The sequence below is a fragment of the Schistocerca cancellata genome, chromosome 6 (assembly GCF_023864275.1).
Source record: "Schistocerca cancellata isolate TAMUIC-IGC-003103 chromosome 6, iqSchCanc2.1, whole genome shotgun sequence".
In the NCBI taxonomy this organism is placed as follows: domain Eukaryota; kingdom Metazoa; phylum Arthropoda; class Insecta; order Orthoptera; family Acrididae; genus Schistocerca; species Schistocerca cancellata.
Window position 1 is genome coordinate 209642850 of NC_064631.1, and position 26161 is coordinate 209669010.

Consider the following 26161-nt stretch of genomic DNA (forward strand, 5'->3'; position numbering starts at 1 on the left):
GTCTCATAGTGCTCATAGCCATTTTCTGGCGTATTTTTCCCAAAAGCACTCGCTCCACACACTGTTCAAATCTTTCTAGCTGCCTCCTCTACATTCACCCCACTGTTATACCAAAAGTAAACGTTGTGTTGCAGATGTTACATCTTTTTCCACTTGGGATTCAATTTTAGAATGCTTAACTGTAGTTCATGATTTTCAAATATGCAACATCCAATGCTTAACTGCAAGATGATAAGTAGAACGTCAAAGTCGAAAATGGCATTGATACACACACTGACAGCGTGGCGCCGCCTTCACATGGGCGGCGCCGAATTTCAGGCGGCGGGTGGCGGTTGGCCGGTGGCCGGTAACCGCTGCAGCGCGAGGAAACGCCCGAGCGTTAAGCTGTTATGATCGCGACGCAGCCACGAGCTGTCCTGCGGAATTGTTTCTGGAAGTACTTGTTACTGCTGGTGTGTAGAATGTTAAGCGACTTATGTTCGATGTTCAATCAGACTCATAACTTTAGACCGAAATGTGATAAAAAAAAATACAGTTGGACGCGAACATGCGACTATAAGTTTAGAATGCACGCCGATTACCAGAAGACCACAGGCTCCCACAATCCAAACCGTCTCGGAAGTAGACACAACTTCATCCTAAAACTTCCCCATTTTACAGTGTTGCCAGATTGTGCAGATGGCCGGACTTAAGAGTTGTCAGGGGCGGTCAGTTTTATTGGCCACCTTAAGTGAACGAAGTCTCTGTGGCGGCCGGCCGGCGGTCAGTTTTTATGTCTAAGACTGTACATAAGTTGTTTAGGAATTGCGTGGCGTGTTATGACAAAATACGATTTTTGACTAACAGTCTGAGACACTTACCACTTTGGATTAATAGATGCGGGCTGTAATTATCTCAAGACTACATCTACTTCCAAATTAGACACAGATTTACTATGTTTTATTAAATGCTTATCCGGGCTCTGGGCGGCTTATTGCTTATAAGGGAATCATGTGAATTCGGTATCTCACTTCTCAAAACGCACCCACAGTAAGGCACCAAGTGCCACTAATAAAAAGTAGAGCTACAGATAGAAGAGCATCTAACTGTACAAGTTCTGTTTTCCCTTACGATATGTTGACTGTCTATATCTGTCCTCAGTACTGTTTTTCACGAAAAAGAGCTTCGGCGAATTTGAGTTCACATAATACTAGCATGTGGATTGATCCTACCAGCAACAAGTAAAGCATTACGTTATTGGTGCCTCGTAGAAGTCTTCCGCTTAATAAGGAGTGATTTACAGCGACAAGGGATTCACTGCTATGAGCATGTAGGTCGAATTCCTCTGGTGAGCGTGTAAGTGCCTGCGAGTTGCGACTGGTTCGCCTAGGTGGTCCAGAGAGAAAGGATGCTGGGGTGGGGAGGGCAGTGCTTGGCACTTCAACTGTTAGCAATATTTGTCTGTAAGGGCTCCTGCGAGTTACGACAGGCCTTTCTGTGGCTGGATACCCTCTCACTGAACCACTAGGCACCATTTGTGCCAGCCGCTAGAGCGCAGAAGATTACACATACATTGTGCAAACCTCTCTACCTCATCTGGTGAGATGGTCTGGTGTAATGCCATGAAAACATGCGGAGCTCTCTTATTCGCGCCCTTGTGGTCACAATGGTACGGTGAGTGGCATACCCTCCCATTATCTCGCTTGACTCGTTAGATTTGTGAATGCTGCGGCGAGTTCTCCATTATCTAGGTGTTTGCCAGACTAATATATTTTCATCGACGGGTCGGGATCTGCTTGCTGTTGTTAAAGTGTGGAGGAGATCTATCCGTCAAGACTGATATAGCTCCAGTGCCTGGCCACAGACCGGAGAGGACTATATAGAAAGTTTTTCGGCAGTTGTTGCGCAGTATGCGCAAACATCGGCGTTCTGGGTAACACGCCAACACAACCGAGTCTCAGGGATGAACTCCCTGTGTGCAAATTCATTTTCGTTTTTCACGTTCATAGAGATGTATTTTGTAGCGCTGTGCTACACGCATACAGAAACGTTGGTTGCAAGCATCAAAATGTTACTGTGACGTCCCATAACCTTTAATGTAGTGGTGCTGTACCCACTCCTGTGTGGTATTTGTCTTATATACAGTATCCCTGGCTACAAATCGGTAGCACGTATAGAATTCTCTATGACGTCACTTTTTGTACGAATGTTTTCTTTTCTAGCACTACGTCGTCCAACATAAGTGATGGGATGGTGTCTCAGCAATGACAAATAAATCGGCAACATGCTGCATTGTTCTCGACTGACAAATTCACGACGTCTACGCAACGCATCTGACGTGCCACTACATGGTGCACCACTGTGATGTGACGTCATGACGTGACGTGACGCGAGTGACGTGACGTTTTGTCGCGATGCAAGGCGATGTTGATACCATGTTGACACTTAACTCGCATGATTGGGTACAATGTGTATAACTGCGTAAAATTCGGAAAAATTCATAAAATATGGGTGAGATTACTTACGTATCTGTATCAGTGAGGCTTCCCCTTAATGTTATAAGGAAGAAATATTAACCTGTTATAAAATAAATAGATCTCAAGTAACATAATTTGTTTTAACAAACAGATGCGGAATACAACCTAATCTTATGCCGTCCGGTTCCAGAGAGTCACAACTACAACAGATGGAATTGGAAAAGTGTGCTTCAATATCAGGTTTAATTAGATAAGCCCATACTGCATTGTGAATGCCTGAGAGCATCATGACGTCGTCACGATGTCGGGAAGAGAGCAATGTACTTTGCGTTATTGGACAAAAGAAAATATGGAAAAGGGTGGAAATAGGTAAAATTATTGAACATTTGAGATAGTATGGAATAATAAGAGTACTTACATATCTGCCTGGGTGTAGTCTCTGGTGGTTCCACGTAATACAAAACTGTTGTTAACAAATAGTACCAAATTGATGTAGCATGGTGTAATTTGCTATAAACAAGTAGACACGGACTACAACCGCTCTCCATACGCTACCGAGCTCCAGAATGCGTTCAGTTATAAAACCGGATCACTGTGGAAAATTGGTAAAAAATACGTAAAATATGGGTTAATGAGAGTACTTATATATCTGACTTGATGTGGTCTCTGCAGGTGTCACGTAATACTGTTGTTAACAAATAGAACTCAGGTGACATAATTTGTTGTTAAGAGATAGCCACATCCTCTTCCTATGCTGTCCAGCACCATAATAACGCCTTGCACTTAAGTGAATCAGTTAAAAAAATTAACGTCTGAAGGAGGTGCTTAATCCATATGCTTGAAGGCGGCAGGTTGAGGAGAGGTAGAGGGTGTTGCCGCCATTTTTAGGACATGTGACGACTTAAGAATTACGTCATGACCTTGGCTGTAACTTGCACAATTGCCTGTGTACATCTCCTAGGTGACGTTGACCAATTCCTGCTCATTCCCTGGGAATAGGGAATGGGGAAAGAAGAACCTCTCGTGTATAACCTGAGACAGGTTGTCCTTGTCTCGAGATAAGGAACCAGTTATAACTGATCAAGTGTTCACAAAAACAGTAGCAAAAGAATACGACATACTATACTGGTTCAGGTATATGAATCACATCCTCTGGTTAACAGATGAACCACAAACAAAAATTGGAGAATTACATAGTGACATCAACAAGGCACATAAACAAATAAAATTTACAATGAAAAGAGAAGAGAACAACCAAATAAACTTTCTGTATATACCAATAAATAAGCAAAACAATAAGCATATGTTTGAAATTTTTCTTGGATGGATGCATCACAGACTTTCATGCCAATAATTCGCCCTGTTTCAAACTAACTGACTTGACTTAAGAGTTCGAGCATACATCTGCGAGACGCCCGCCAGCTCGGCTCGAGTCACACTGATCCATTACCTTCGCTTTACAGCGACAGCGAGAGCCACAGGGAAATTTTACAGGTAGGCGGCGAAATCGAAGTTGACCTTGCAGCTGCAGGCCGACATGGATCGAATTCTACTTATTTCTGCAGAACATACTATTGTACATGTACTGTGAATATCAGCGTCCTACCTCGAGTCGTTCAAGATGTTCTGTTTCTCCTGAAAGTGAGTGGAATTACAGTCCAATCGTGAAACTGGTTTCAGAGTTTTAAAAATAAACTTAATCAACACTGTTGAATACATACGTTACTGCTAATTTCTCCTTGTAAATCAGCAATTTATCTCACATTCGAGGTTGATGAAGGCGTATTAGGGAAAACAGTAAAATATTTTCAGTACATTTCCGAGTTGATTCATGCAGACACTTTAATCTCTCCGTTATTCAGAGACAAGTCCAGATGAATGCATAACTTAACACATCTTATTAACAAAGTAAGTACCAGGTTAATGAAACCTGAGGTAAAGAAGAAACGTTATTGTTTTGAACGCCATGTTCGCCTCACGCACTGCAAACAGAACGATCACTAAAGTCGATAGGCAGCCCTTTATGTCTTCGTTGCAGGGTGTGACTGTCGTGGTTTTGACCCTTTTGTAGTTGACGCAGGTACTGTGCGACCTGCGACCAACCATTTTCGAACTGTGGGTTTTCTGACTAGAACCTCCTGCTGATTTACACCAGTAGTCCACCAGCAGCGGAAATGTTGCCACCGTCAGTGCGGCAGTGTCATCACCGACAGCCTTTGCTTCCGTATACTTCCATAGGGCTAAGCTATTTTAATTCTATATAGGGTGGGTAATGATAATTATTACCACGAAACGGAAGGTATGGCTTCTGTAGATTAGCTACTGCTACCAGGTACGCAGAAAATGTGATACTTATACGAACTGCTTGTGCATGAATTCCGAACGGGGTGAGTGCCGAGGCTGTTTAAAAATTGCAAATGGCAGAACCTTGGGTGACTAGCGACGTTCCTGCCCTTCTGACAAAGCAGATTTGCAATTAAAGAAAGGAATGTATAAGTACAACAAAAGAGTCCATGAAGAAACGTAGTTCTTGTTTTCCAAATTTTTTAAGGAGGGATTTCAAGACTGAAGGACAAAGTTTTACTTTCGACGCATGTAGCACAAATTATGTCAACAGCAAGACTTCATTGTGTAAAGCAAGAAGGGAAGCGGTTGGGACGACTAAAAACCCTAGCACTAGTTCGGAGATTCAACTAAGAGGTAACAGTTATTTGAAAACTGAAGGCTGCTCTGTTTTTGACAAAATAATCCTGGTGTTCGATTGTGTAGAAGCTGGGAAAATTGTGTGTGAAAAGGGAGCTATTCTTGCGCGGTTGGGTGAGGGGGGGGGGCTGTGGGGAGGTCATCTGACAGTTGTTTGGAACAAATCAAACAACTATACACGTTTGTCGTTGACATCGAAATCACAGAAGAAGGGATTTCCTGTTATATTTGTTTTGCTCCCAGACACAAGTCGAAAAACATACCCCATGCGGCTGTGGTTATTAATAATGGAGAAAATGCCCAGTGGAGAAAAGGTAATGAAGTTAGCTGACTACATGTCAATCACTACACGTAACATGCTAGTATAGCAACTGAAATGTTGAACGTTTTTAACAAGCGGGAGCATACCACGAACTCTGTCGAAGGTTGGCGTAAGGTACGATACGAAACTCCCCAATAAATCGAAAACATCAGAACGTATGAAGGAGGAAGCAGTAAATGCTACATTTGAAATTAAAGAACGATTTCATTGCCCTGCCCCTTCATGAAAGAAAAAAAAGATACGTAGATTTAAGCAAAACGTAAAATGATATTGCAATAATGAATTGGGTGATATAAGAGGATGTTCAAATCATGGCTTTGTTACAAAAAAATTGAGTGAGAATTTAGAACTGATGAAATATGATAAGTTTAATCATTTTATGGAGTAATGTTGACTCACCAGGTGCTCCCTGAACTCGGGTAGACGCGCTTGCACAGGATCGAATCCACCTGGAAGATTAACGACGAGGGTCTGTATGCCAACCAGCGTGGATGAGGTTTTTAGGTGGTTTCCCACACCCCACTAGATGAATAACGGCTTGGTCACCACGTCCCGCCTCAGTTACACGACTCTCAGATGTTTGAAAGCATTCGCACTATTTCGTGGCTTACACTGGACGCATAGAGGTGGAGTACACTAATTCTGCCCTGGAGGATCGACCACTATTACAGCTTTCATTGACGGTCTGTAACGTCACGGCTGAAATATTTGTCCTCGGAAACACCACGTTGACGTTACAGGTCGTGAAGCCCAGGGTCGGGAAGCCCACGACACTGAATCCTTTTGTAACGGTCGCCGCTTGCGGCATCTCTGAAGCCGAAGACGGGGTGGAAAAAATTTGATCGTTATTCCGGGCTTTATTACCACAAGCTTGACTATTTTCTTCAAAATCATCTTTATTCATCAGAATTTCTGACAAAACCTTACACTCACTGCAGTTGGTATACAGCAGCCTCTCACACAGATCTTTGTTGAGTCCCCTTTTGTATATGGTGAATACAGGATATATTGTAACGACATTAAGCATGTTTCTGAAAGTACAAATGTGTGACGGTTCTATGTGCCATATACTTACTGGATTAATCGGAGGATGACACTTCTATGACTGAATCGTAGATTAAGCCGTCTCTTTGTCTGAAAGAACAAAACCGTTCGTAGTCAAGCTGTTATTAACTGTCCAGTTCTAGTCTTCGCAAGCAAGTGCTACACTATAACAACACCAACGGTTCAGCCAGGCCCTTTCACAGTTTCTCCTACAGTTCGGCTAAATTGCTGGCGCCATTTGTTAACTGCCTCCCCATGAACCATGGACCTGGGTGACTGAACTTCGAGTGCAGGAAAAGGGAGAGAAGGAAACATAGTAGGTGAATATGGATTAGGGCTAAGAAATGAAAGAGGAAGCCGTCTCGTAGAATTTTGCACAGAGCATAACTTAATCATAGCTAACACTTGGTTCAAGAATCATAAAAGAAGGTTGTATACATGGAAGAATCCCGGAGATAGTTAAAGGTATCAGATAGATTATATAATGGTAAGACAGCGATTTAGGAACCAGGTTTCAAATTTGAAGACATTTCCAGGGGCAGATGTGGACTCTGACCACAATCTGATGGTTATGAACTGAAGATTAAAATTGAAGAAACTGCAAAAAGGTGGGAATTTAAGGACATGGGACCTGGATGAACTGAAAGAACCAGAGGTTGTACAGAGTTTCAGGGAGAGCATAAGGGAACAATTGACAGGAATGGGGGAAAGAAATACAGTAGAAGAAGAATGGGTAGCTTTGAGGAATGAAATAGTGAAGGCAGCAGTGGATCAAGTAGGTAAAAAGACGAGGGCTAGTAGAATTTAACTGATGAATTTAATTGATGAAAGGAGAACATATAAAAATGCAGTAAATGAAGCAGGCAAAAAGGAATACAAACGCGTCAAAAATGAGATCGACAGGAAGTGCAAAATGGCTAATCAGGGATGGCTAGAGGACAAATGTAAGGATGTAGAGGCTTATCTCACTAGGGGTAAGATACATACTGCCTACAGGAAAATTAAAGAGACCTTTGGAGAAAAGAGAACCACTTGTATGAATATTATGAGCTCAGATGGAAACCCAGTTCTAAGCAAAGAAGGGAAAGCAGAAAGGTGGAAGGAGTATATAGAGGGTCTACACAAGGGCGATGTACTCGAGGACAATATTATAGAAATGGAAGAGAATGTAGATGAAGATGAAATGGGGGATACGATATTGCATGATGAGTTTGAAAGAGCGCTGAAAGACCTGAGCCGAAACAAGGCCCTGGGAGTAGACAACATCCCATTAGAACTACTGACGGCCTTGGGAGAGCCAGTCCTGACAAAACTCTACCATCTGGTGAGGAAGACGTATGAGACACGTGAAGTACCCTCAGACTTCAAGAAGAATATAATAATTCCAATCCCAAAGAAAGCATGTGTTGACAGATGTGAAAATTACCAAACTATCGGTTAAATAAGTCACAGCTGCAAAATACTAACGCGAATCCTTTACAGATGAATGGAAAAACTGGTAGAAGCCGACCTCGGGGAAGATCAGTTTGGATTCCGTAGAAATATTGGAACACGTGAGGCAATACTGACCTTACGACTTATCTTAGAAGAAAGATTAAGGAAAGGCAAACCTACGTTTCTAGCATTTGTAGACTTAGAGAAAGCTTTTGACAATGTTGACTTTAATACTCTCTTTCAAACTCTGAAGGTGGCAGGGGTAAAATACAGGGAGCGAAAGGCTATTTACAATTTGTACAGAAGCCAGATGGCAGTTATAAGAGTCGAGGGGCATGAAAGGGAAGCAGTGGTTGCGAAGGGAGTGAGACAGGGTTGTAGCCTCTCCCCGATGTTATTCAATCTGTATATTGAGCAAGCAGTAAAGGAAGCTGTTGTGGGTTGGCAGGAGAGCCAACACCGTATTATTAGAGGAAGCCGAAAGGCACGCGTTTTAGCTCACGCAGGATGGCGTGAGGTATGATTCAGTATCAATAGTAACTGGTAATGGCGCCTTGCTAGGTCGTAGCAAATGACGTAGCTGAAGGCTATGCTAACTATCGTCTCGGCAAATGAGAGCGTATTTTGTCAGTGAACAATCGCTAGCAAAGTCGGTTGTCCAAATGGGGCGAGTGCTAGGAAGTCTCCCAAGACTTGCCGTGTGGCGGCGCTCGGTCTGCAATCACTGATAGTGGCGACACGCGGGTCCGACGTATACTAACGGACCGAGGCCGATTTAGAAGGCTACCACCTAGCAAGTGTGCTGTCTGGCGGTGACACCACAGAAGCAAAAGAAAAATTCGGAGTAGGTATTAAAATCCATGGAAAAGAAATAAAAACTTTGAGATTCGCCGATGACATTGTAATTCTGTCAGAGACAGCAAAGGACTTGGAAGAGCAGTTGAACGGAATGGACAGTGTCTTGAAAGGAGGATATATGATGAACATCAACAAAAGCAAAACGAGGATAATGGAATGTAGTCGCATTAAGTCGGGTGATGCTGGAGGAATTAGATTAGGAAATGAGACACTTAAAGTAGTAAAGGAGTTTTGCTATTTGGGGAGCAAAATAACTGATGATAGTCGAAGTAGAGAAGATATAAAATGTAGGCTGGCGATGGCAAGGAAAGCGTTTCTGAAGAAGGGAAATTTGTTAACATCGAGTATAAATTTAAGTGTGAGGAAGTCGTTTCTCAAAGTATTTGTATGGAGTGTAGCCATATATGGAAGTGAAACATGGACGGTAAATAGTTCGGACAGGAGGATAATAGAAGCTTTCGAAATGTGGTGCTACAGAAGAATGCTGAAGATTAGATGGCTAGATCACATAACTAATGAAGAGGCATTGAATAGGATGGGGAGAAGAGAAGTTTGTGGCTCAACTTGCCTAGAAGAAGGGATCGGTTGGTAGGACATGTTCTGAGGCATCAAGGGTTCACGAATTTAGCATTGGAGGGCACTGTGGAGGGTAAAATTCGTAGAGGGAGACCAAGAGATGAATCAATTAAGCAGATTAAGAACGATGTAGGTTGCATTTGTTAACTGAGAACCGACGAGGCGCCTACATCTTGAACGCGAAGCAAGCGAAGTTGGACGGTTACTCGTCATAGTAAGTGCAGGATTTCAGGTGTAGAGGTTTTGGTCTTATTTACGCTTTACCGTGGCATTATACAGTCGTCGTCTAGTTATCGATATATATTACGTATATGGTAGTGCATTGAACTATTTACTAAGCGAGACAGAGAACTCACACACCGTGCTGTAAGATCTTGCCGTAAAATCGATCTGTACCGATGAGATACATGACCATGCATTAAGTAAATCATGTTGTAAAACTATGTTTAGCTAGGATTGTGAAGCTATTGTCGTACAACCAGATCTTTTCTATCAGCGTGGAGGACAGTCTACAACAACAACCTCAGCTGTTAATACGTTTCACCTCGTACCATCCACGTGGGCAACGACGCTCATAATTCTTTCATGTCGTGCGACTTGTATTCTGGAGGTACGCAAGCTAGGAAAATGTGCAGACTCCTGGCGGAAAGCAGCATTTGTATTGGGGAAGTGTAAGCGACGAAGAAGGCCTCATTATGCGTCTAAACTGCCGACGACGTCGTCTTTATAGCGATGATTCTAGAAGTACTGTAGATTTACTAGAAGATAAGGAATGGACCTCAAAATGTAACGCTATTTCTCTACAATATAGACGTCCACAATTACTTTGAATCAAAGGACACACCGCTATCAGCCGGCCGAGAGTGCCGAGCGGTTCTAGGCTCTACAGTCTGGAAGCGCTACCGCTACGGTCGCAGGTTCGGATCCTGCCTCGGACCTGGATGTGTGTGATGTCCTTAGGTTAGTTAGTTTACGTTGTTCTAAGTTCTAGGGGACTGATTTCCTCAGAAGTTAAGTCTTATAGTGCTCAGAGCCATTTGAACCATTTGACCACCGCTATCACACAGCATGAGATAATAGGCCAAGTGGAAAAGTCGTGTGTGACAGGAAGCCACCTTTTATTTCGATGACGGATTGGTCGGCTGGACTACTCGTTCTACGGCTTTGGATCCATGTGGTTTTTCTCTGTGGGACATGTTAAAAGAGAAGCTGTACGCAAACAACACACACGCTCTCGAAGAGTGTTTGACAATGTGTTTTGAGGGTGTCAGGCTGCAGCAGCGAATTCTCTGCAGACGAGGTCTCCCTTAATATCGCAAAAATCATACACAGACAAATGAACAGAATTTTATGTAATAAATAGATTATCACCAGTAATTAAAGTGTGATATGATCAGGACTCAGCAAACAGGGCACAATAGGGCGAATTTTTGGATGTAAAGTCTGAAAGGCAGGAAGCACCTTTTTGACCTTTGCCAACAGACGATTTATGCAAATTTTTTTCGTTATGCAATATCAACTTGAAAATAAACAGATCAACCACTTAAAGTATATTCCGCATTTTCATTCAGTAGTATGTTATAGTATAATTATCTATTGTAACCCGTCAGCTGGGTAGAAGGAGCTCAGGATATAAAAAAAAGAAACAGAGAAAATAATGTGCGACTTTCACCCACAATTCCATTGTAGGTGTCTCTTCAAAGAGTTATGTATTTTAAGCCGACAGAATCTGTATTCACTGAAGAAATAGGTCATAAATAATTCTTCGAAGTTTGGGAAGAGTAGTAATGTCCACAGATATGATACAAGAGGAAAAATTCCACAACATTCGAGAGTAATCGAGAGCATTCCACAACAGTCAGTCACTGTTGGGAATTAGTGGGGAGAATTTAGGAGCTGGTTCCTCGCTGCCATGTACTTTACTGCTACTGTTGCAGAGTAATTTCATTCGTAATTTTCACTTGTCCAGCCACCTGGACAAACACTTAGTTCTTTTTTGTGCTTGTGCTTTGATTGGTGTTCAAGGCGGAGTCCATCTCCATGCAGTGCAGCCAACCATGAGAAGCAGCCGTCATCAGCATGCCACTTTGCGCCGTACTGTCGGTAATACCGCAGCTCTGGCGTGTAGGGTTTGAGCTGGTTTATCAGCCACAAAACATTCGAGGTCAGGTATCTCGGCAGTGACATTTGAAGAGCCACTTTGCGTACTTAGGTGATATCATGGTATTGCATCCAGTTCGCCTGATGTTTATCGTTTTTACGCATTTCACCTGTTCCCTTTGCTCTCCCTTCTCATGGCAGGGAAGTACACTAGATTCCATGCAGTCTCGTTTGTACTAGGTTGATGCCAACATCTGTACAATGTTTGGTTTACATTAAAATACATGAATGTCCCTTGTACAAATTCATGAACAACTCTGTGCTCCATTTAAAAAAATGTAGTTGTAAAATTTTAGGATGGCACTTATCTGTTAAACTGTCACTCTCACCAGAATCCTTTCTCCATCATCATATCTGGAGGGGAACTATGATTGCTTAATTTAACGAAAAGATATGTTCTTACCAACAGTTGGTTGATACTCAGGTGAATTTCTGGTCTTTTGTGTCTTATTGACTGATGACTATGTGAAATGTTTAACTTCAAGCACTGAAGATGATCATTATGTGATCGAAATTCTATTTTACCGATTTCTAACCAAAAATACAGTAAATAAAACAAATACCACACCGCAACAGATAAACCACCACTACGTTACTAGATTATTGGGCATCACAGTAAAAATGCGTCTGCCTGCAGTAGGTGCTTGATATTTCTAATTCTGGATCCAGAATATGGTACGTCAGATAATACTGTTCAGGCTGATTCCAGATTTCGGTGCACGTGGGGATACTGTTCAGGACATATCCGCCTATGTAAAATCTGGGATAATTCTTGGGATGGATCTGTATGTGCAGTAATTCCACGTTGTTATTCGATGTGGATCCATCGTCGAATGATCTGGGGTAGCAACTAAAAGGTGAATCGTCCCACATTAGGTTCAAGCAGCCGCCGTTGCCGATGCGAACAATGCCACCGGACTCAGTGGCAGTACGTGATGGGGGTCTATGCTGTAACCCAACACGCCAAATGGCGTAATTGTGTTATGGGTGTTGACGGCAGAATAAGACTAACATATTGCCTCCAAGAGCAATCCGTGTAGATGTAGTTGAAGAGGGTCGTAATGTATAATAGATGACATCTATCCAGACTATCACACAGGAATTCCAAACTGCATCAATATCCACTGCAAGTACTATGACTGTTTGGAGGAAGGTGAGCAATGGTCGAGCGGCTGCTCATAAGTCACACGTCTCCCGGGAAATGGCGAACGACGCCTCGCTTGGTGTAAGGAATATCAACATTGAATGATTGAATAGTGGAAAAAGCCGAAGATAGGGTAAAAATAAATGTGTTGGTTAACAAATTACACGTGAAGTTATTCCAGGCTTTATTACCGAAAAGCTTAACTATTTTCTTCAAAATCATGTTTATACATCAGAATTTCTGACAAAACCTTACACTCACCGCAGTTGGTATACAGCAGCCTCTCACACGGATCTGGGTTGAGTCCCCTTTTGTATACAGTGAATACAGGATATATTGTAACAACATTAAGCATGTTTCTGAAAGTTTGTACTATGCGTGCCGGTTATGTTTGCCTGTATACTTACTCGATTAATCTAGGGAAGACACTTCTGTGACTGAATCGTGGATTAAACAGTCTCTTTGTCTGAAGTACAAGACCGTTCGTAGTCAAGCTGTTATTAACCGTGCAGTTCTAGTCTTCACAAGGAAGTGCTGCACTATAACAACACCAACGGATCAGCCAGGCCCTTTCACAGTTCCGCCTGTTTGTTGACTGAGAACCGACGAGGCGCCTACATCTTGAATGCTTAGCAACCGACGTTGGACGGCTACTCGTCATAGCAAGTGCAGCATCTCAGGTGTAGAGGTTTTGGTTTTATTCAAGCTTTACCGTGGCATTATACAATCGTTGTCCCGTTATCGATGCATATTACGTATATGGTAGTGCCTTGAACTATTTACTAAGCGAGACAGAGAACTCACACACCGTGCTGAAAGATCTTGCCATAAAATCGATCTTTACCGATGATACATGACCATGCATTCAGTAAATGAAACTGTAAACCTAGGTTTAGCTACGATTGTCGTACAACCAGGCCTTTTCTATCAGCGTGGAGGGCAGTCTACACCAAAAACCTCAGCTGTTAATACGACTCACCTCGGCCCGTCCACGAAGACAGCAACGCTCATAATTCTGTCATGTCGTGCGACTTGTATTGCGGAGGTAAGCAAGCTAGGAAAATGTACGAACTCCTGGCGGAAAGCAGCATCTGTATTGGGGAAGTGTAAGTGACGAAGAAGGCCTCATTATGCGTCTAAACTGCCGCCGACGTCGTCTTTATAGCGACTGATTCTAGAAGAACTGCAGATTTATTACGAGATGAGGAATGGACCTCAAACTGTAAGCGACATTTCTCCACGATATAGACGTCCACAATTACTTTGAATCAAAGGACACGCCGATATCACACAGCATGAAATAACAGGCCAAGTGGTGCAGTCGAGTGTGACAGGACGAGACCGTTATTATACTTTGATACGACCGACGTTGTCTCTGCCTTGAAGCAGCGCCCTTTACTGGAATGGAAAGAAATTCGATAGTCGCTGCAATGGCAAAGAAACAACGCTATAGAATAGTACATCGACTGCATCTAAAAACCACAATCTCTCAAGCTACATTATTTAAACGTCAAACATCTAATATAGTTTCCATCAGGCTGGAAACAGATGTTACACGTCAGAGCTGCACGGCTTATAAAGTATGGTATTTTCGTATTGTGTGTCTCAGACGAACTTTCCGGTGTCGACCACTTGATAAGCGGAAAATGCTTGATACATTTTAGTCACTGCAGGAATTTGTCTACGCACGTCTATTACGATAATGCCCTGGTAGGCGGGCACAGCGGAGCACGTCATCCTACCTAGATTTTTGGAACGCGCTGGGTGGATACCAAAAGACAACCGAAAGAGGAACGTCGGAACATCTGCGTAGTTTCTATAAAAACCACCGTTTATCTATCAAGTCTCTGCATTTTCATCTTAACTTTAAGTCGCGCTTAGGGATACATGAAGAACAATCTTTAAACTATTATAAAATTGCAATGTAAACTATTACGGCCAGTGGAACAACCATTAAATATGTTTTGTTAACACGCAGCGGCCAAATAAATATGTGAATAAAAACAGAGATTCGTTGAGCAGTTTTTTCGCGCGACACTCGTGAGTGGTGAGACTCCCTGGTCTGCTGTATCGACAATGGAGCTACAGCCGGGGTAACCGCGGAAACACTAATTTGGTGCTAAGCAGTCAGACAAGATGCTTGTTCTCGTGCTTATCACTGCGCTCGACAGCGTCGCATTCGCGATTCTGTGCTGGTAAGTCGCCGCCAGCTCTCGCATCCTCGCACACTCGTCACTCTAAACGCTGTAGGCCGGAATCGCTGCGTCAGTCGCGTGTTTTGGTCGTAGTCGAGCTGTCGTGTGGCTGACGAGGCATACAGGCAACAATTGCTCTCGCGTCTCGAAGTTCTTACAAAGTTTCACACCGATATCCATGTTTCGGAAAACCTTTCGCTCCTTTGAGCTCTTAGTATTGCTTATTGTTAGTAAACCTAACTAGTTACCCTTCGTCAATCGAAATTAAAATGCATGTTCTTCTCTTTTCTATTTCAGGCTTTTATGGCAGCTCATACTCTATACTGAAATGTGAGTACCAAGTCTTTCTGATTAATAGAAGATAAATTCTTTTACTTATATATGTTACGTATAATGGTTTACGATACCTCGTCAGTGCTTGCAAAGTGGGGAGGTACAGATAATATCTCCATACACTGGTGACGTCACTGACGTATAAGCAGTCCGTAACTGACTCTGACATTGTAGTGTGACACGCGCCAATATCTGTCTTTTGGGTGATGACAGCAAATAAAAACACGACCGATTTCAGTCCCCTCAGCAGACGTCATGTAATGATCAATGTGGCGAGCACGATCGTATAGGGTAGCAACATGCAGTCCACGAGATATGCCGGTAGTGTCACGATACACATGCAGCTAATCACTTTAGTAGTAGTTAACTACCAACATGAGAGATCGACGTACTTTCTTAAATTGTTTTGAAGCATCGTTTTAACATATGTTCAATGTCGCTTGTTGCACAGTAAGTAGTACATGACAAATTCACACATCCTATATGTTGTAGTATTCCTGTGTGTCGCACCGTTTACTTGTAGTCTCCAAACGCTTAGTGTGAGGTCATCAGATAATGTATTTTAGAAATAAGTCAGCTTGGTGCTGATAATGCTTTTGATAAGTTTGTTTGTTATACGTACTCCTTAAAAGACGTGCCACGACACAGTCATAAATTTTTATAAGTTTGAAAAATCTCTTCACACAAGAATGACACTGTTTAAGGGTAATATATTTTAGAATAGTTTTCCACATAATGTCTTCCAAAACAATTCAATTTTGTTTTTAGATGGCGATCGGAAATGGTCTTGCTGGAAGCTGATTTCGAGGAATATGTACTGGACATCGAGGCTGACCTGGCAGAAGAACTGGACCTCTTCGAGGTTATCCCTGACGAGATGGATTATTCAGATACAGATCTATGGTGGATTGACGAACTGATGCCAGAAGAAGATTGGTTAGCCGATGTGAGGGAGATGGTGGAGGACGAAGACGCTTCTCCTGAGGGAGAAGTCGTTGTCATACGGATACATTTCATTGGTGTAAAGGAATTTGTAATTCCAAAACGTAAAGTAATGACTTTCTTTGAGTCTTTATTAGGTCAAGGAATAAATAACGTTTCTTAATTTTTGAAACTGGTTTTATTAGTTCCATGGTGGAATAGGTACTGTTAAAGACAAGTAATGTACATATTCTGTGTTCAGCTTCCAGAAAATACTCGAAGTCGTTTGGTCATTTTTTCATCTCTATGCAATCGTCATGTTCGTCAATGGAAATTGAAGAAAGGGTGTAAAAATAATAAGATGAAGTAGAAAAAAGCAAACATTTCATTGAAAAGTTGTTTACTCTAAATTTCAATTTTTTAACAAAATAATGGAATAATATTTTGGCAGTATTGACTACAAAAACTTATTCTGAGGTTACATAAATTACAGAGAGCGAAACGGTGTGTACAGCTTGGACAGAAATCAGAGTTTACTTGTAAAAGTGACAGAACACGAATTACAGGCATCGCCTGAAGTGTGACATGTTTGTAATCTACCCTTGCCCATGTTATTCAACCTACTTATGGATGAAGAAATACAGGAAACCAAAGATAATTCGGAATGTGAATTACAGATCGGGAGAAGAAGATAACCTTTAAGGCTTGCGATAACAATGTCACTCTGTCAGAAACGGCAGTGAACTTGAGGTAGATCACTTGAATGAAATGCATAGTGCCTAGGAAATAGGTTACAAGATAAAGGTAACTAAAAGTGAATATGGGTACTAAGATGTTAAACTGAGACACTAAAGGTATTAGACTAGGTAACTGTATTTTTAGAAATACACTTTAAGACAATAAAATAAATAAACAATGCACGACGAACAATTATGCAAATGGGAAGGAAATAGATAGAAGTGATGACGAGACAGAAAGCTGATTAGAGTTTAAGAAAAATTGCGAGATTTATTCTAGAGAAAGAGTTCCACTAATTGGGCTAGACAATATCGCGTTGGTCCACTTCTGGCAGTTATGCAAGCAAGCAGTTATTTGAAGGGCATTGATTGAGAGAGCAGTCTTCCTGAGAGATATCGTGCCAAATTCCGTCCAGTTAGCGCGTTAGATCGCCATAATACAGAGCTGATGGGAGGGCCCTTCTCATAATGCTCCAAACGTTCTCGATAGGGAAGAGATCTAGCGACACTGCTCGCCATGATAAGGTTTGGCAAGCGGCACGAAGGCATAGAACAGAAACTGTCGCAGAGTGCGAACATGCATTATTTTGCTGAAATGTAAGCCCTAGATGAGTGCCCATTGAGGGCAACAAAACGAGGCATAGAATGACGCCGACGTCCGCTGTGCAGTAAGGATGGCGCGGGTGACAACCAAAGGAGTCCTGCTATGAAAGAAAACGGCAGTACTGCTCGTTGTTGGGCCACATGGCGGGCGACGTGGACGTCGGTACGTCAACGTTCGTATGAGCTCTAGACGAGTCATCGCTGGTCATTGGGTCCTATATTGAAGGAGGACTCCTCACTGAGGACAGTTCTACTCCAGTCAATGAGATTCCAGGCAGAGTGGCCCGACACCACTGCAGACGGCCTCGTTGGTGCACAGAGGTCAATGGAGGTCGGCGTAAGGGGCGCCGTGAACTTAGCCTACTCTCTGTGAACCGCCTAGTAACGGTCTTTGTGATCACTGAAGCGTCAGTTGGACATCGGATCGATGATAGTGATGAATGCGGGGCTCTGGGGGCCTCTCTGACGATTGTTTGTTTCTCACGTTGCGTCGTCTCCGCAGGTTAATCGCTTCCTTCTTGACGCGATGTTCGGCCATGGTTCACCCACTCCTGCCAACATCGTCGAATAGTGGCATCGCTGTTATTCAAATGTTGAGCGATTCGGAGATTACTCCAACCGGCTTCTCTGAATCCAACTACACGTCATCTCTCAAATGTTGACGTCTGCGTATATTTTTCATGCGCCAAATCTACGGGGCATAGTTACTGCCTAACTGAGTTCATGGTTTTATGCCTTGGTATCATATGTCCCCTGTTTAATATCTTGCCAGCAGCGCGTCGAAATTGCGCTGCAGCGTCACATACTCATCCATCGGCCACCAAAGTTTACGATTACGAATTTTCCGTCGATACCAATATGAATATGAATTTTCGGCCTTTGTAATCAGTATTTTTTGTGGCTTAGAGTGCTGTTGTAACTGATGAAAGATGAAGGAAAAAAAATACCCGTAGCTTACAGGAAACAGCAAGAAATGCACTTTTAATCGAAAAATGTTTTACCACCGAATATAAATTTAAGTGTTAGTGTGCTGAATGTATTTGTTTGGTGATTAGCTTTATGTGCCATTGAACTAAAATCATAAAAACTGCTGCAATAACACAAAAGAAGCTTTTAAAATCTGGTTGAAATGCTAACGAGCATATACACCGAAGCGCCACAATAACTGGTATAAGGATGCACATTCAAATACAGAGATACGTAAACAGGCAAAATACGGCGCTGCAGTCGGCAACGCTTATGTAAGACAATAAGTGTCTGGCGCAGCTGTTGCATGAGTAACTGTTGCTACAGTGGCAGGTTATCAAGATTTAAGTAGGTCTGAATGTTGTGTTATAGTCGGCGCACGAGCGATGGGACACAGCATCTCCGAGGTAGTGATGAAGGGGCAATTTTCCCGTATGGCCATTTCACGAGTGTACCTTGAATATGAGCAATCCGGTAAAACAACAAACCTCCGAGATCGCTGAGGCAGGTAAAAGATCCTGCAAGAATGGGACCACCGACGATTGAAGTGAATCGTTCAATGTGACAGAAGGGTAACCCTTCTATAAACTGCTACAGATTTCAATGCTGTTCCATCAGCGTGCGAACCATTCTACGAAGCATCATCGATATGGCCATCCAGAGCCAAAGACCCACTCGTGTACCCTTGATTACATCAAGGGTGGTGCCCCTTTAAGTTAGGACTATCGGCATTACAAAACTTCTCACGGAAGGCATCACGGTAGGGTATATCTTGTACCATCCGCTATATCTATGTATTGTAGAGTACAGACGGAACGGAAGAGCGTTCCCGTTTCTTCACAGAGGAAATTGCCTCGCTGTTACAAGGGCGGCACGACTATTTTATCCAGGGCGGCGATTTTAATTGTGTACTTGCACCGAAATTCACTTTTATCGATGCACCCCATGCCAAGAATTACGAATATTGACACAGAGGATACCCATGTCCTCCATCCCTGATACACCAATGTAACGAGTCATTCCGATAGTCGTCTCGACGTAGTGTAAACTGGTCAGCCACATCTCTATGAATACCTACATAATAACCTGTATGTCTACCTTTGACACGAATAACAACAGCGATGTGTCGTGGCGTGGAGGTAGTGAGGTCTTGGTAGGTCGCTGGAGGGAGTTCACGCAACATCTGCACACACAGGTCACTTGATTCTTGTAAATTAGGCGGAGGGGCCGATGAACTATGACATCGTGGCTCACATTCTAGATGTGTTCGATCGACTTCAGATATAGGGAGTTGAAAAGCCGACACATCAACTGAAACTCGCCACTGTGTTGCTCGAAACAATCTATCACTCTCCGGGCCTTGTCGCATGGCGCATAATCTTGTTGAAAAATGCCACAGCCGCCTGAAGACATAATCATCATGAAATAGTGCACGTGCTCTGCAATCAGCTTATGATACTCATAAGCCTTAGACGTGAATGTTCGCCAGGCCATAATAGAATTACCACCAGATTGTCTCCATGCTGCAGTACAGGTGTCAAGGAATTGCTCACGTGGAAGACGAAGCATTCTTGTCCTAGCATCGGCGTGGTGAGAAAGGTATCGGGATTCGTCAGACCATACAATGCTCTGCCAGTGCGCCAACTCCCAGTGCCGATGGTCATGTGCCCATTTCAGTCATAGTTGCTGATGTCGTGTTGTTAACATTGGTACATGCATGGGCCACCCTCCAGTGGCCCATAGTTAGGAGTGTTCAGACTCACTTGTACACTGTGTAACTTTAAAATATGATGTTAATTCCGCCACAGTTCGCTGTCTGTCTTGTTTTACCAGTCGGCATAGTCTACGGTGTGAGACAACTGTAATGAGTGGTGACCATCAAATCCCACGACTTATGGACATTGTTTTACCTTGGTTCCACCGCGTGTTGTAGATACTCACCACAGCACATCTCGAACACCCAACTAGTCGGGCAGTTCCGAAATACTCGTGCTGAGCCTCCAAGCCGTCGCATCTGTCCTCGACCAGGTTCAGGCAGATTCCCCATTCCACACACGAATAGCACACTCACCAATACCTCACGCAACATGGATGTGTCTGACTAGCAGTCATTCCTAACAGGTGACGCTGCTATCACCTGGACGGGTTTATATCGATAGCAAGTCACTAGTCAGAAAGTTCAGGTTGATCAGAGTTTGTTACACATAATGTTAGCACTGAGGTCCTCAACGCGGAACTGTAGATTGTTGCCTACGTCGACCGTAAACCGACCTCCCTCCAGCAGCAGCAGGCATGCCGGAGTTGCGGTGTTTGGTAATTGAATGTCGCCGACCTCAGAGACAGTCCTTGCTTGGAAATCTTGCGAAAGACACCTTTGGGCGTATCCCGTGACCCTTCATTAGCGTATGGTTTGTGCCAAACTGGTGCTATGCTTTGAAATGATGACATATGGTCCTGAGTACGCAGTGTGGCGACGTCATACGATGGACTTCTATTTCACAGTGCTATAGGAATGCAATGACCAAGCACCTTCTCCACAGTGGCAAGTGGGGATACAACGAGCTAAGGCCCAAATTAAACCCAACATGCCATTCTGCATTGCTCCAGTCATGGACACTAAACTAGGTTACAGGAGAACACGCATTAGTGTATCATATCATCAACAAAAACAAAAGACAATGAAGAGCCCTGATTCATGCACTCAAAGATGGCACATACTTAACGCCGCAGCAGGAAATAGGCAATGACTTTGAAGATACGTACAGTCAATTTGATGCTGCAGTGGATATCGACATGGCGGCCATTATCAAAGTTACACATTCGACTTTCTGCACCGTTGAGCTGAGATGGAAGCACTGCTGATGAAATATATTACTGAGCATCAAGTGAGGGAGGCCATTGATAGGGGAGCAGTGAATGAATCACTGGGACCTCTTTGAAATTTTATAGGAGCACCAGCTATACGATGGCATCCCGAATGACTGGTGCCTGTCATGAATTAATAACAACATCCAGAAGGCGCTTGGTGACTATCACGATATGATCGCCCTAGCAAAGACGTGCCGCCGCCATGCAGCACTATTGTCGGTAAGTTTTGATCAAGCTTCCAATGGAGTGAATCTAAGCCTTGATGCACAAGCGGTTTCCATGCCATTTGTCACTATCATCACGTAGTAGTTACTCCACCATGATTTCTCAATACTGTTCCTGATAGGGTGTACGACGAAATCCCTCATTGTATCGAGATACGACAGACAATGGTGTCCCCTGTCTATGACATAATATGTGACAGCCCTTGATCTGTTACTCTGTGGCTGTCGTCACTGATCGACAGGATTGAATTTGTGATGATGTACGTATAAGTGTAAAGCATATACTGATGGCCTGGTGCTGGCTTTGCGGACTGATGACGACATGCATGAAGCTTTAGATTCGATCCACAAATATGGAACGGCCTCTAGCAGCCATATAAATGTGGACAAGTTGGTTGCTGATGTATATCGTTGTCAGGCTATTGGAAGAATATGTGGCACGTTTATGGCTCATTGGTACTTTGGAATGCCCAGGAATTGTTGTTACCAATGGCATATATCGCACTGCAGTTACAACTGCATCAAACTGCTACAAGCAGTCTAGACAGGTGTCAACAGGAACCTGATATGGGCCTTAGACGTCCTCCAGCAGGCCACATATGTAAACACCTACCCAGACTTACAGCTTTTGTACTTTGTCCAAGTATCCCGAAGTTGGAGGTAGTAGCGCAATTCTTATGAACATCATTTGCTTCCTTCATGAGTGCAGGTCTAATTTTTGAAGTCAGTTACAAATCCCAGGCCCCTGTCTTGGTATGAGTTGACCAGGTCTTGTACATGTTCACGAAAGAGTGTTGGAGCAATGCATCACAACAATGTTAAAACTGTGGAGATGACAAGAGACGTGACTGATTAGAAATCTAATAGAAGAATTACCAACAGTGGCTGTCTAGCACAATTAACTGTCACTTCACCCTATACACATTCTTTTTAATATCTAACATAGCTATATTCAGATAGCTCTGCCAGGAACCAGACCAGACGCCTATCTGATACTTAACTACAGGACAGCCTAGCAAACCCATTCGGAGGTGGTATCCACAAATAAATCATTTTCAGCTATGTATCCGGATACTTTTGACCATATAGTGTATTGAAATTATCTTATAAGCAATCCTACGATCATCCTATAAGTTGTCTATTGAGGAAGATATACTATCTTAGATGGCGTTGATTACAACGCCTTTCATGGCCCCTAAAATTCAAATATATGAGTGCTTTATTTTTGTGGATAATTACGTGTTTTTAAAGACTAGCTTTAACAGATTATTCGGCAGTGACGGAATGAAATACCTCGAAACTGTATTTGAAAGAAAGACAGTCATGATCTATGATGTTGTATAAAGTTATTTGCTGTATGCCTATAGTTTTAACGTGATGGCCGATTACACAAAGAAACAAAGTTACTTACAATAAATATGAGGCTGTAATTCACAATTACCGCTCGGGATGATTGAACCATCTAACCTGCCCATGTTACTTCCTACAGAATTAAGTCTGTGAAACTAGTCTCTTATGCTCTCACACCCATGGCTGGTGGAAACATCGCCCTTCCAGATCTTTTACGATTCCACTGCATAACGCAGATGCCAATATGGTATTATCTACGATTGGTCTCCGAATCAGTAGCTATCTATCACGTACATAAGTCGTTTAGGAATTGCGTGGCGTGTTATGACAAAATACGATTTTCGACTAACAGTCTGAGACACTTACCACTTTGGTTTAATAGATGCGGGCTGTAATTATCTCGACACTACTTCCACTTCCAAATTAGACACAGATTTACTATGTTTTATTAAATGCTTATCCGGACTCTGGGCGGCTTATTGCTTATAAGGGGATCATGTGAATTCGGTATCTCTCTTCTCAAAACGCACACACAGTAAGGCACCATTGCCACTAATAAAAAGTAGAGTTACAGAGAGGAGAGCATCTAACTGTACAAGTTCTATTTTCCCTTACGATATGTTGACTGTCTATATCTGTCCTCAGTACTGTTTTTCACGAAAAAGAGCTTCGGCGAATTTGAGTTCACATAATACTAGCATGTGGATTTATCCTACCAGCAACAAGTAAAGCATTACGTTATTGGTGCCTCGTAGAAGTCTTCCGCTTAATAAGGAGTGATTTACAGCGACAAGGGATTCACTGCTATGAGCACGTAGGTCGAATTCCTCTGGTGAGCGTGTAAGTGCCTGCGAGTTGCGACTGGTTCGCCTAGGTGGTCCAGAGAGAAAGGATGCTGGGGTGGGGAGGGCAGTGCTTGGCACTTCAACTGTTAGCAATATTTGTCTGTAAGGGCTCCTGCGAGTTACGACAGGCCTTTCTGTGGCTGGATACCCTCTCACTGAACCACTAGGCACCATTTGTGCCAGCCGCTAGAGCGCAGAAGATTACACATACATTGTGCAAACCTCTCTACCTCATCTGGTGAGGTGGTCTGGTGTAATGCCATGAAAACATGCGGAGCTCTCTTATTCGCGCCCTTGTGGTCACAATGGTGCGGTGAGTGGCATACCCTCCCATTATCTCGCTTGACTCATTCGATTTATGAATGCTGGGGCGAGTTCTCCATTACCCAGGTGTTTGCCAGACTAATATTTTTTCATCGACGGGTCGGGATCTGCTTGCTGTTATTAACGTGTGGAGGAGATCTATCGGCCAAGGCTGATATAGCCCCAGTGCCTGGCCACAGACCGGAGAGGACTATATAGAAACTTTTTCGGCAGTTGTTGTGCAGTGTGCGCAAACATCGGCGTTCTGGGTTACACGCCAACACAACCGATTCTCAGGGATAGATTCCCTGCTTGCAAATTCAATTTCGTTTTTCACGTCCATAGAGGTGTATTTTGTACCGCTGTGCTACACGCATACAGAAACGTTGGTTGCAAGCATCAAAATGTTACTGTGACGTCCCATAACCTTGTAATGTAGTGGTGCTGTACCCACTCCTGTGTGGTATTTCTCTTACATACAGTATCCCTGGCTACAAATCGGTAGCACGTATAGAATTCTCTATGACGTCACTATTTGTACGAATGTTATCATATATAGCACTATGTCGTCCAACATTAGTAATGGGGTGGTGTCTCAGCAATGACAAATAAATCGGCAACATGCTGCATTGTTCTCGACTGTCAAATCCACGACGTCTACGCAACGCATCTGACGTGCCACTACATGGTGCACCACTGTTATGTGACGTCATGACGTGACGTGACGTGTGTGACGTGACGTTTTGTCTCGATGCGAGTCGATGTTGATACCATGTTGACACTTAACTCGCATGATTGGGTACAATGTGTATAACTGCGTAAAATTCGGAAAAATTCATAAAATATGGGTGAGATTACTTACGTATCTGTATCAGTGAGGCTTCCCCTTAATGTTATAAGGAAGAAATATTAACCTGTTATAAAATAAATAGATCTCAAGTAACATAATTTGTTTTAACAAACAGATGCGGAATACAACCTAATCCTATGCCGTCCGGTTCCAGAGAGTCACAACTATAACAGATGGATTTGGAAAAGTGTGCTTCAATATCAGGTTTAATTAGATAAGCCCATACTGCATTGTGAATGCCTGAGAGAATCATGACGTCGTCACGATGTCGGGAAGAGAGCAGCAATGTATTTTGCGTTATTGGACAAAAGAAAATATGGAAAAGGGTGAAAATAGGTAAAATTATTGAATATTTGAGATAATATGGAATAATAAGAGTACTTACATATCTGCCTGGGTGTAGTCTCTGGTGGTTCCACGTAATACAAAACTGTTGTTAACAAATAGTACCAAATTGGTGTAGCATGGTGTAATTTGCTATAAACAAGTAGACACGGACTACAACCGCTCTCCATACGCTACCGAGCTCCAGAATGCGTCCAGTTATAAAACCGGATCACTGTGGAAAATTGGTAAAAAATACGTAAAATGTGGGTTAATGAGAGTACTTATGTATCTGACTTGATGTGGTCTCTGCAGGTGACACACAATACTGTTGTTAACAAATAGAACTCAGGTGACATAATTTGTTGTTAAGAGATAGCCACATCCTCTTCCTATGCTGTCCAGCATCATAATAACGCCTTGCACTTAAGTGCCCAAGTTTAAAAAATTAACATCTGAAGGGGGTGCTTAATCCTCATGCTTGAAAGCGGCAGGTTGAGGAGAGGTAGAGGGTGTTGCCGCCATTTTTAGGACATGTGACGACTTAAGAACTACGTCATGACCTTGATTGTAACTTGCACAATTGCCTGTGTGCATCTCCTAGGTGACGTTGACCAATTCCTGATCATTCCCTGGGAATAGGGAATGGGGAAAGAAGAACCTCCCGTGTATAACCTGAGACGGTTGTCTTTGTCTCGAGATAAGGAACCAGTTATAACTGATCAAGTGTTCACAAAAACAGTAGCAAAGGATTACGACATACTATACTGGTTCAGGTATATGAATCACATCCTCTGGTTAATAGATGAACCACAAACAAAAATTGCAGAATTACATAATGACATCAACAATGTACATAAAAAAATGAAATACACAATGAAAAGAGAAGAGAACAACCAAATAAACTTTCTGTATATATCAATAAATAAGCAAAACAATAACCAT